This window comes from Herpailurus yagouaroundi, unplaced genomic scaffold (assembly GCF_014898765.1).
Source record: "Herpailurus yagouaroundi ecotype Mexico unplaced genomic scaffold, PumYag 219, whole genome shotgun sequence".
NCBI classification, from domain to species: Eukaryota; Metazoa; Chordata; class Mammalia; order Carnivora; family Felidae; genus Herpailurus; species Herpailurus yagouaroundi.
The window spans coordinates 888,364-900,188 of record NW_024412450.1 but is presented as its reverse complement, the minus strand read 5'-3'; the positions used below and the strand labels follow the sequence as shown (position 1 = coordinate 900,188).

The following is an 11,825-nucleotide window of genomic DNA, read 5'->3' as shown; positions in this document are numbered from 1 at the left end:
AAGAAAGAAAGAAAGAAAGAAAGAAAGAAAGAAAGAAAGAAAGAAAGAAAGAAGGAAATTAGGAGGAAGAGGCAGAGCTTTTGTTTAAAGTGGTGCTTGATTCCTCAAAAAACTACCCTAGACCCAGCAATAGCACCACTAGGTATTTATCCTAAGGATACAGGAGTGCTGATTTGAAGGGGCACATACAGACACCCCAATGTTTATAGCAGCACCATCAACAATAGCCAAAGTATGGAAAGAGTCCAAATGTCCATCAACTGATGAATGAATAAAGAAGAAGTGGTTTATATATACAATGAAATACTAGTTGGCAATGAGAAAGAATGAAATCCTGCCATTTTCAGCAACGTGGATGGAACTGGAGGGCATTATGCTTAGTGAAATAAGTCAGGCAGAGAAAGACAGATATCATATGTTTTCATTCGTATGTGAAATTTAAGAAACAAAACAGAGGAACATGGGGGAAGGGAAGGAAAAATAAGATAAAAACAGAGAGGGAGACCAACCATAAGAGACTCGTAAAAACAGAGAACAAACTGGGGTTACTGGAGAGGACGTGGGGGGAGGGGCTAGATGGGTGATGGGCATTAAGGAGGACACCTGTTGGGATGAGCACCAGGTGTGTATGTAAGGGATGAATTCCTGGGTTCTACTCATAAACTCTACGCTGGGTGCTAAGTAACTAGGATTTAAATCAAAACAAACAAAACTGGTGAAATCGTGTCTCATTTTCAATCGTTAGGACAGGGCCACAGGAGGAAGGTCTCAGATGGATGGTGCACAAGGCCTCTTTCACGTGGGGTTCCATGGTGTAATGGTTAGCACTCTGGACTCTGAATCCAGCGATCCGAGTTCAAATCTCGGTGGAACCTTCCTATTTCCGGTCCTTTTACATGACTTCACTCCCAGGCCTGGACTTTTGCGTTGCTGCGTGGCCAGCCCAGGCACTCAGGGAAAGCCGTGCCCACCGAACAAAAAGCACGCCGAGGGCAGCGAGGCCGCGGGGACAGTAACCAGCACTGGGGAGGGGGTAAGGGGGTGGGAGGGGGTAAGGGGGTGGGCGGGAATGGGGGAAGTGGATGGGGGGGAGGGGAGAAGAGGGGAGGGGATTGTAAGCGGACAGACTTCACGGGCCGCAGAAGGAAAGCACAGCTCAAACCGAGGACAAAAACGGGGAAAAAAAAAAAAAGCATGTGTCAGAAGTGGGATTCGAACCCACGCCTCCACACGGAGACCAGAACCCTCGAACCGAGGAAGCAAAGCTTGAGTCTGGCGCCTTAGACCACTCGGCCATCCTGACACCCGGGGGTGCGTTCTGCGCGCGAACAGACTCTTTCGTCGTCTCCAGCGCGCGCCCCGTGCGCGCCCCCGGGGTTCAGTGCGCTGTGGGGTGGATCCCTGGAGGCGAGGAGCTGCGCCCCTTCCTCGGCGGGTCGGAAATTCCGAGCTCCGGTGCTTTGCTCCCCGCCGAGGCTGCGATTGGGGTCCCTCCCCGCGCTCTGCCCTCCCTGCCCCGCGGGTACCCCAGGGCGCAGGACGCTGGCACCCGGAACGACCCCAACTGGCCCTGGAGAAGCCGTTCGTGTACCAGCAGCGCAGAACGGGCGGAGCTCAGCGCGGGCGGGCGAGCGGGTGTAGACCTGGGGAGAACAGCGGCGGTCGGGGTAGACTGCAGCGGGGAGGGGCGGGGCGGGAAGGTCCAGAACTGCCAGTGGCTTCGCGCGCGGACGCGGGAACCCGGCGCGGCAAGGAGGAGACGCGCCGCTGGGCTCTGGCGCCCCCTGCCCGCAGATCCCAGAGCCCGGGGACAATCCTGTCCTCCCGGAACCCCGGGGACTTCCCTGTCCTCTCGGGGCCCCGGGGACGGTCCTGTCCTCCCAGAGCCCCGGGGACAGTCCTGTTCTCCCAGAGCCCCGGGGACTTCCCTGTCCTCTCGGGGCCCCGGGGATGGTCCAGTTCTCCCAGAGCCCCGGGGACGGTCCTGTCCTCTCGGAGCCCCGGGGACGGTCCTGTCCTCCCAGAGCCCTGGGGGATGGTCCTCCCGGAGCCCCGGGGACTGTTCTCCTGAAGCCTGGGGACTTTCCTGTCTTCCCACAGTCCCCGGGGATGGTCCTCCCAGAGCCGCGAGGACAGTCCTCTCGGGGCCGCGGGGACGATCCTCCCAAAGCCTGGGGACTGTCCTTCCAGAGCCCCGGGGACTGTCCTCTGCGTCCGCCTGGGGCCGGGGCTGGGCTGGGCTGTACTGGCATCACGGAACAGACCCAGACCCTTGACCCTCGGAGGCCCCACACCCACGCGGCCAGGTCCCCACATCGACCTTCTCCACCCCAGGGATTGCGCAGCTGGGCTCGTAGTCCTCACTTCAAACAGGAACCATCAGATGTCTGTGCAAATATTTCTGGAATAAAGACGAAACCAACAGGCAGGAGGTGGGACGAGAACTAAGGCGAAAGAAACACCTTCGGGAAACTGGATTTTAAAACCGCAACTAAGTCCCGAGTGACGTAAGAAACAACATTCATGAAACACGGCGAGAAGGGGAGGCGGGAAAGAATTTAGTGCAGTGATTTCAAAGCAAGGTTGTGGAAAGCCCTGGGAGAGTGCGGTGCACGTGGAAAGCAGGAGAGGCTCCAGAGGGAAGCAAGAGGGTGTCTGCCAGCAGGTGTCACAACCCTGGGTTGCTGAGGGAGGGAAGGAAAAGATGAAGGGAAGCAGATAAAAAGGAAACACAAGGTTCTTTTCCAGAAGGGAAGACTGAAATCTGAGATAAAAAGGGACGCCCGAATGGCCTGGGTCCGGCGAGAGGAGAGCCCACAGCACAGAGCAGCATCACTAAATACAGCAGCGTCCTCCTGTCCCACCACCGCCGGGCCTGGGCGGTGGCTGGACGTCACCCCCTGATGCCTTAACTATTACTGCTCTCACCGGCAGCCACAAAGGGGCTGAGGGGGCTGGAAACCATACACTGAGGCAGGAGACTTTTAAATTTGGGGGGGAAAGTCTGAGGACACTTCTTGGCTTGTAACCCTTTGGTCTCTTGCCTGGCTCCCTAAAATCCCTCTCTTTTCAAAACTGTTAAGTTGTGTCTACTGTATTATCTGCCTACAAAATAACAGATGCTTGCAGGCAAAATAAAACACACATCACAGAAAAATGGAAGTTAGAAAGCAGACATCAGTCAGCATCTATGCCTCCTTCCAGTCCTGCTGACACGTCACACCCTTATTAATTGGGGTTAAATTTCCCTACGTATTTTTTTTTAATTTTTTTTTCAACGTTTATTTATTTTTGGGACAGAGAGAGACAGAGCATGATCGGGGGAGGGGCAGAGAGAGAGGAAGACACAGAATCGGAAGCAGGCTCCAGGCTCTGAGCCATCAGCCCAGAGCCCGACGCGGGGCTCGAACTCCTGGACAGCGAGATCGTGACCTGGCTGAAGTCGGACGCTTAACCGACTGCACCACCCAGGCGCCCCCCTACGTATTTCTTTAGTGTGTGCATGTGTGCGCTATTGTCTTATAAAAAATTAATTCATTCCACACAATGTACCACAACTTCTTTCTAACATAGCAACTACCAGGGATGTCTCTCCACGTCGGTACACACATGCTTTTTAACGACAGAATAACATCGAGCATGCACCGTAATTTTTTTAAAATGTTTTTATTTATTTTTGAGACAGGGAGAGACAGAGCATGAACAGGGGAGGGTCAGAGAGAGGGAGACACAGAATCTGAAACAGGCTCCAGGCTCTGAGCTGTCAGCACAGAGCCTGATGCGGGGCTCGAACTCACAGACCGCGAGATCATGACCTGAGCTGAAGCCGGCCGCTCAACCCACTGAGCCACTCAGGCGCCCCGTAATTTTTAAACCAATACATTTTTGATGATTTTTTTCTGTGCTGCTTTCTTTTTAACTATTTTGGTTCTCCCTTTCTCACCAGACAAAAAAAAAAAAAAACACAAACAAACAAGCTAGATTTGAGTAGTAAAGTAAACCTGAAAATAGCAAGATACATGCTGTCTTAGAATGGAAGTGTTCAGACTCTGAGGAATGCACAAACTGTTATCTCCGAATGAAATATCTCAGGCTTCTTTTACTGTTAGAAGAGATTCCAGAGCCTGTTTGTAAATGGACCAGTATCTCTCAAAACCAAAGTGTAAATTTCTGGAACACAACTCACTCCTTTATTCAGGCAAAACCATCACTGAAGTTTGAAGTTTAGAATAGAAGACCCATTTCTCTGTGCTGAAAGGGTGCTTCACATCCTTGAGAATTCATTCGTGTCCTTAATACAACTTTTTTAAATTTGCTTTGGATACGGAAGGTGTGCGCGTGGTACAAAACTCAAAAGCTACAGAGGACTTTTCACCCCAACGCAGAAAGGCCCCCAGGTTCCTGGGAGTCTGATCACTTCTCTGCAGGGATTTTTGTGGGCCTGGCCAGCCCCCCACCGTGCTGTTTGCACCCCTCCCGGCCCCTCTACATCAGCGTGAGGGCAAAGGACAGAAGGCGAAGAGGGCCGTTCCTCATGTGTCACTTTCACACGCTGCCCTGAAGTGCTCACCCAAGATGAGTGGTGGCAGTGCAGTACCGGACTTGAGACACTTGGAATATTTGTGTTTTCCTCATCTTGTGTTCACGGTCGTTGTGCAGTAAGGAATCTGGCCTCACCTAAGGAGAGGTCTGGCCCTCATCTTCTCCTGGAAGTAAGCTGTAAACATATGAGGCTCCCCTAGGGACAGCAGCCCCTGGGGTCCCTGTGGGCCCCTCCCAGCACCTGCGACAGACAGACAGACAGACAGCGTGTGCTGCCCAGACTCAGCCCATGGCCCACACACTCCTTGGGTTCTCTGCACAGGCACTCCAGGCTTCGGGATGCGGGAAGGTGTTGGAAAATGAAGACACAAGGACAAGACAGGCCCAGGGAGCGTTTGGCCGCAGCCATGTTTCACGTGCTATTTGGAGTGACTTCAGAGAGATGGGTGAAAGGCAAGAGGTTTCATAAAACTCTGAAATCGGGTCACAGACCTGGCTAACTCAGGGCTGGTGACAGAAACTGCCAACAGCCATTTTCACCTTCCTCCTTCTTTGCCTAGGAACCCAGATGTTTATGTTGGGTCAGCAAATGTGCCCAGGAAACACTGCACGTCCCAGCCTCCTTTTGCAGGTGCCCAAGACATTTCAGTGAAAGTTGCTGTGGAGAAGAGCATTGGGAGTAGGATCCTCGAAGACCCTGTGATGATTTGTCTCAGTTTATCTGGGATGATGTGATGCGGTGTTGGGGTCTGGGAGCAAATAGTCAAGACAGAATCGTGAGCCATTTTCGGTACAAAAAGGTGGTTTCATGAAAGCACGAGGACAGGACCCGTGGGCGGTTGGGGGGTTGTGAGGAGTGACAGGTTACATACCCTCAGGTTGGGAGGGGGTCAGGGACAGCGTAAGTCTGTATGGAATTTGGGAGCAAGGTTCCCAGGGCCTTGAGGGGCTAGCTGCTGTTAGGTCACTGACAACAGTGGAGCGAAACCTGGGTCCTGAGACCCTCCCGCTGTGTATCAGTGGCCATAAGCCTGGAGGATGATTGCAGGCATATACCTTGGGGGGGGGGGGGTGGAGGTAAAGGAGGTTCGCAAAGGAATTTTATTTGTCAAAGTGGATGTTGGCTAATGTCCAGCTAAGGTTGCCTTTTGCCTCCAGCAAAGTAGGAACCTGGGGGCCGCTGAGCTTCCAGAGGAAGGTGGCTGTTTCAAGTAGTTGTCGATGGGCTGCAATTGTAAGGAAGTTTAATTTTTCTGCACGTCTTTTGCCTCCGTTCTCCACATGCTGGGACACTTCCTATTTGAATAATGCTTTGTGCAGGTTTTTGTGTGAATGTAAGTCTTCATTTCTCTGAGATAAATTCACGATAACAGACACATTTGAGACTCCAAACTGTAGCAGCCATTTGGTTCCCTCATAGGGGAGGCGCCCCCTGACTGCTCCGTATAAAATAACACCCCCATCACTGCTCCCTCCGTATCCTGACTCCTTTTTCATGGCATCTTCCACACGCTGCATTTATTTCTTGGTTTGCTTTTTGTCCATCTTTCTTTCTAGAAGGCAACTCTGAGCACAGAACTTTATTTTGTTCCCTGCAGTATCCTGGAGTCTGGAAGACAGTCAGGCACATCCTGGCCACTCAACAAATATTTGCTGAATGAATGAATGAATGAATGAGTGAATGAATGAATGAATCCCAGACATCTTTCCATATTCGTGTACTAAGATGTAACTCATTCCTTTGGGTACCTACATAGTATTCTATGGCGGGTGTGCATTCAGTGTCTTCCATCAACCCATCCCCTCACGAAGCCTATTTATGTCGGTTCCAATGTTTTACAAACCCAAACAATGTTCGAATTACAGTCCTTATACAATCCATCATCTCTGTGCAGAGGGGGCAGAAGTGGACTGGATAGTTCAAAGAGTATGTGTATTAAGATTTTTTTAGCCATTGCCAAATTGTTCTCAACAATGTTCTCCCAGCTTACACCCCGCGTGGTCCTAGAATGCCTCATTCTCACCAATAACCAGTATTGCAGTTTTCTAATCTTTACTAATCTCATAGATACAAAGCATCACATTTTATCTCATTAACTTTGAGTGAGCTGAACTTTTCACATGTTTAGTAACCAGTTGTTCTTCTTCCTACACTGTCTTCTCAGCGTTTTCTTTTTGTCTCTTCTTATATTTGTGAAAGTATTTTCTCTCTCAAGGAAATTCATCCTTTGTGTTATTTGCTAAAAGTACTTTTTCCTAATTTTCCTTCATTATTTGACTATTTGCTTGAGAGGAGGGGGAGGGGCAGAAAGGGAGACAGAATCCCAAGCAGGCTCTGCGCTGTCAGCACAGAGCCCGACCTTGGGACTCAAACCCACAGACTGGAAGGTCATGACCTGAGTTGAGATCAAGAGTCAGACACTTAACTGACCGAGCCACCCGGGGGCCCTGATTGCTCAGCTGTTTAAAGGTACTTTCCTGGGGGCGCCTGGGTGGCTCAGTCGGTTAAGCGTCTGACTTCAGCTCAGGTCACGATCTCGTGGTCCGTGAGTTCAAGCCCCTCGTCGGGCTCTGGGCTGATGGCTCAGAGCCTGGAGCCTGCTTCCGATTCTGTGTCTCCCTCTCTCTCTGCCCCTCCCCCGTTCATGCTCTGTCTCTCTCTGTCCCAAAAATAAATAAACATTAAATAAATAAATAAATAAAGGTACTTTCCTGTACAGAAGTCAGTGGAGTTTTACTTTTATGTAACCAAATGTATCCATTTGATGGATGGCTTCTGGGTTTGTGGTCCTACTTAGAAAGACCTTCCTCTAGACAACATTTTTTTAAATCTTTTTTTTAAAAAGAGCTTTTATTGATTTGTTTTTTAAAATGTAAATCTTTCACTGATCTCAAATATACTTTGGTGTAAGAAGATGAGATTTTTCCCCCAAACAGGATCATTTGTTGAAGGTAGGACACCAGTCTGAACTTTCCCTTTTATCCAAACTGAACTCTTATTCTGATTTGGGTCCACAGGCCAGCTTCTATTCTGTCCCATTGATCTGGCCATCTTTTCCTTAATTATCCTAGCCTTGTGTTTCTCCTGACTGGTCTTTATTTTTATTTTCCAGACTAACTTTGGTGTCACATGCTGAAGGCAGATAAGAGGAGCGGAGGAAGCAGAAATACCTTAGGCATCACCAGGCCCTACTCAGTTTGGAGCCCAGAGAAAGAGCAATCCAAGAAGGGAAGGGGTCAACCCTGTCAAATGCCTCACAACTTGTAAGGTAAAGACTGAGTTGTCCTCTGGGTTTAGCTAATATTAGGAGCTCATATTTAGCAGCTAGATTGAGTAAAGAGAGTAGGTAGGAATTTATTTTAAAATAAAATAGCTTAGGGGCACCCAGGTGGTTCAGTCTAATAAGCATCTGACTCTTGATTTCATGCTTAGGTCAGGATCTCACAGTTCGTGAGTTTGAGCCCCCACATCTGGCTCTGTGCTGACTGGTCCTCCCCTGCTGGCTCCTGCTTGCGAGCATGCTCTCTCTCTCTCTCTCTCTCTCTCTCTGTCCCTCTTTCCCTCAAAATAGAGAAAAAAAGAAGAATAAAATTGTTTATTAATAAAAACTGTATATTATTAGTTAGGGTTGTTTTTTTTTTATTTAAAAAAAGTTTTTTTTCAACGTTTATTTATTTTTGGGACAGGGAGAAACAGAGCATGAACAGGGGAGGGTCAGAGAGAGAGGGAGACAGAGAATCAGAAACAGGCTCCAGGCCCAGAGCCTGACGCGGGGCTCGAACTCACGGACCACAAGATTGTGACCTGGCTGACGTCGGACGCTTAACCGACTGCACCACCCAGGCGCCCCTAGTTAGGGTTGGTTTTAGTTGCATATGCAGACAATCCAAGTAAGTGGCTTAAATAAGACAGTGGCTTTAGCGGACCATGAAGCCTGCTGCAGACACTCTGCAGTGTGTAAGGACCCAGGCTTAGTCACCTTTCCACTGCACCCTCCTAGTCGGCTTCTGGTGTTCCAGATTGCTTCTTGGTCCAGGACAGCCGCTCAAGCTCCTATCATCTCGTGCACATTCCAGGCTGGAAGAAGGAAGGACAAAGGTTAATCCTAGGGTCACAGTGCAGTTGGTCAGGCTCTAAGGGGAAGCCTGGAGGCCAGCACGGAGGAGGCCATGCCCAGCTGTGGGGAGGGTCAGAAGCCTGTCTGCCGCACTCCCCGAGAAGCCCCAGGTGGCATGCCAGGACAGGAAGCTCCTGGTCAAATAAGGAAGGGAGCCCCCAAACCCTGCTTCCAAGAATCCCCACCCCAAGCAAGGGATTCTCCACAGCCTTGTTAACAACTGTCAATAAAAGGCAGAAACCCAACCCCAGGGCGTGCAGCTAACAGGCTTGCACCCTGTGTCCTCTGGCTCTCCGCCTACAGGCAGCTCTCTCCATCCATCCCTGTCTCCGGCTCTCCCAACTCTGTCTTCAATAAACTCTCCTGCTGTGTTGCTCCTCCACTGTGTTGCCTCTGCCCTTGAATTCTTTCTCCTGATGAGACCAAGAACCTTTGGTGACATCTTTGGGCGGGGCTGGGTTGAGGCCCCAGGGCCTGGAGTCTTCCCGGTTCACCTGATAACAACATAATCCATAACCAGTTGGACAAGGTAACACTGCCTTCAGGAGGTACTTTCCGCACTGGCAGCAAAGGGCCCAGGAAGTGTCTTTTATTGAGCATATTGCTATCTGGAATAAAACTGGAAGGTACGAGTGGAGACTGGCTGTAAAATATTATTCTGTTCAGACAGAAAGGCATTTATTAAAATAAATATGTGTACCAGAGCCCCAAACTGGAGACCAGGAGGTCAGTTTCTTCTGCAGAGATATTTTTACAATCTTTAGTTTTCAACATTTAAAAGTCATTAGTTTCGTATAAAACTCTAGATTCCTGCCTTCTCTTGAGCTAAAACTTTGGCAGTATGCTGGGCCCGCGTTTTCAACGGCAATCTTTGGTGAGGTAGGAGAGTATCTCCTCTCTTGGAAGGGACATCTGTCCTACAGTTAGTCACTGTCCCCATTTTGCCTATTGGTTCCTGGTCTGGGCTGCCTAGTAAGTTCCCCTCTTGCCTCTGGGTGCCTGGGTGGCTCAGTCCATTAGGCATCTGACTCTTGATTTCCGCTCAGGTCATGGTCTTGTGGTTCATGGGACGGAGCCCCATGTCGGGCTCTGTGCTGAGCATGGGGCCTGCTTAAGATTGTCTCTCTTTGCACCGCCCCCCCAACTCACACTCTTTCTTTCTCTCTCCAAATAAAATAATTTTTTTAAAAGTCTCCCTCTTGCCTCTAATAGGCATGTGTGTTTGAACACTGGTCACTTTACAACGGAATAAATAACAAATTATTTTCAGTCTGATTAGAGCAAGTCGAAATAGAGAGCATAGACAGTCTGGAGAGGACTCTCCTCTTTGAAGTACCTTAGCGTCTGGTGTCAGTTTCCTATTTATGAAGTATGTTGGGCTGTGTGAGGGCTAAAGTCACTTCCTACTTTAAAAGTATGCTTAGGGGGTAAAATGGGGAAACATTGGGCGGGGGGGGGGGGATGAAAAAAGAAAGAAAGAAAAAAGTATGCCCTGCTTTAGAACTTTGATAGAGAGGTGAGGGTTCCAGGCAAGGGAGCTGAAGTCTCCACCTAGAAAACAGCCAAGTGCTCAGAATCTGAGGTTCTGCGTGAACGTGGGAGACTCACAGGGGAAGAGAGCAGTCAGTGTGCTGTTTGCTTAGGTTACACTCTGAGGAGGGGTAGGATCGGTGAGCAGGCCTGCAGAGGGCTGTGGTGGGCACCGCCTAAGCCCTAAGAAGCTGGGTTGGGGTTGTGGCTTCCTGAGAGGACAGTGAAGGTGTTAGTCTGCGGTGGAGGCCAGAGTGCTCCCTGGAACCTGGTGCTCAACGGTGTGGACAATGTCTGGGCGGCAAAAAAAAAAAAAAAAAAAAGGGTAGCTTTGGAGATTTGAGTGAGAAGTGACAGAATGAAAGGGGTATTTGGGGGCTTTTCTAAGGAGGAGTGTCATCCTGGCAGTGTCAGTAGGGAAATTACTGGAAATGCTCAGTCACCTGGCTACCAACTCACCTTAAAACGTCTGCAATCTGACAGTGTTGAAATAACTTCGGTCAAGGTGTAACAACGGAAATTAAAATAAAGAGAGGCCTGTAGAGAGAGAAAGCAAGGCGAGACTGTCCGGATTGAATGAAACCAAGAGGATGAGGACAGTAGTGAGGAAACAGCAAAGGAGACCAGGAAATCCCAAGGTGGGCGCACTTGTCCAGTGGTGACCAGGAAGGGGCAGGCTTGCGGGTTTCTAGCCGATTCTGTGCCCGGTGAGCACTTTTGGTGTAATGGATAAACACCCTTATGGCTAAAACACTAAACGGGGTGGGCTCCCTCCTTGTTGGGCTGTCGTGATCATTCCCATTTCTCCGGAGAGGATGCTGAGGCTCTGGCGGTAAACCCGCTGGCTTGGGAACAGTGGGAAGGAGCCGAGGGGCATGGGTCTGATTCTGTGTTACAGAAATGTTGCCAGCACACAGGTAAGACTTCTTTTCTGGAAACAAAATTGCGAGGGTTCGGGCTGCTCGCATGCTCCAGTCTCCTGGAAACGCCACAACTGTCCTCGCCAACCCCACCCCCCACCCCGCCCCCCACAACTAGGCTGAGGCCGGGGGGCCGGGCAAGGGACCCTGAGCAAAGCCCGGGTGAAGGTGGGGGGATCCAGGCTCAGGGAGGGGAGGTCCAGGCCCGGGGAGGTGGAGGGGCGGTCCAGGGCTGGGGAGGTGGTGGTGGTGGGGTCCAAACGTGGGGAGGTGGGTGGAGGTCCAGGCTCGGGGAGATGCGGGGGTGGGTGTCCAGGCCCGGGGAGGTGGAGGCGGGGTCCAGGCCTGGGGGGAGGGGGGACTAGGCCCCGGGAGGTGGAGGAGGGGGGTCCAGGCCCGGGTAGGTGTGTCCAGGCTCAGGGAAGTGGGGGGGAGCTCCAGGCCCGGGAAGGTGGAGGGAGTTCCAGGCCCGGGGAGGTGGATGAGGAGGGAGGTGGATGGGTAGGGAGGTCCAGGCCCGGAGAGGTGTGTGGGGGCGATCCAGGCCCGGGGCCGCGGGAGGCGAGGCGCGCACGGACCCGGGGCGGTGAAGGCGCGCGGGATCCCGGCCCAAACCCCGCCCCCGGGCCGCCCCTTCCGCTCGCGCCGGGATCCGCTCGGACGCGGCCACGTCGTCCTGCGCGCCCCGAGCGCCGGCCGCGCGAGTCCGGCCCGC

At 51.4% G+C, this 11,825-nt stretch overlaps 1 long non-coding RNA gene and 2 other non-coding genes across 4 annotated transcripts in view; 1 reads left to right on the top strand and 2 right to left on the bottom strand.

Annotated features, from left to right (window-relative positions):
* Window positions 1-803: 803 nt before the first annotated feature.
* TRNAQ-CUG (transfer RNA glutamine (anticodon CUG)) lies at window positions 804-875 on the top strand. Its single transcript has one exon. It is a non-coding gene; the product is annotated as a tRNA-Gln (tRNA).
* Window positions 876-1,197: 322 nt separating this feature from the next.
* Window positions 1,198-1,303, bottom strand: TRNAL-CAA (transfer RNA leucine (anticodon CAA)). Its single transcript has 2 exons — window positions 1,266-1,303; window positions 1,198-1,243 (listed from the first exon to the last, which is right to left on the bottom strand). It is a non-coding gene; the product is annotated as a tRNA-Leu (tRNA).
* A 7,096-nt stretch (window positions 1,304-8,399) lies between these two features.
* LOC121018353 (uncharacterized) overlaps window positions 8,400-11,825 on the bottom strand; it is a 4,103-nt gene continuing 677 nt past the window's right edge. The window contains exons 2-4 of one of the 2 annotated variants that reach the window (XR_005785159.1): window positions 10,650-10,727; window positions 8,907-9,154; window positions 8,400-8,620 (exon numbers count right to left, since the gene is read on the bottom strand). This is a non-coding gene — a long non-coding RNA (uncharacterized LOC121018353). The remainder of the gene's footprint in view (window positions 8,621-8,906; window positions 9,155-10,649; window positions 10,728-11,825) is intronic. The other variant, XR_005785158.1, reaches the window with a different exon arrangement.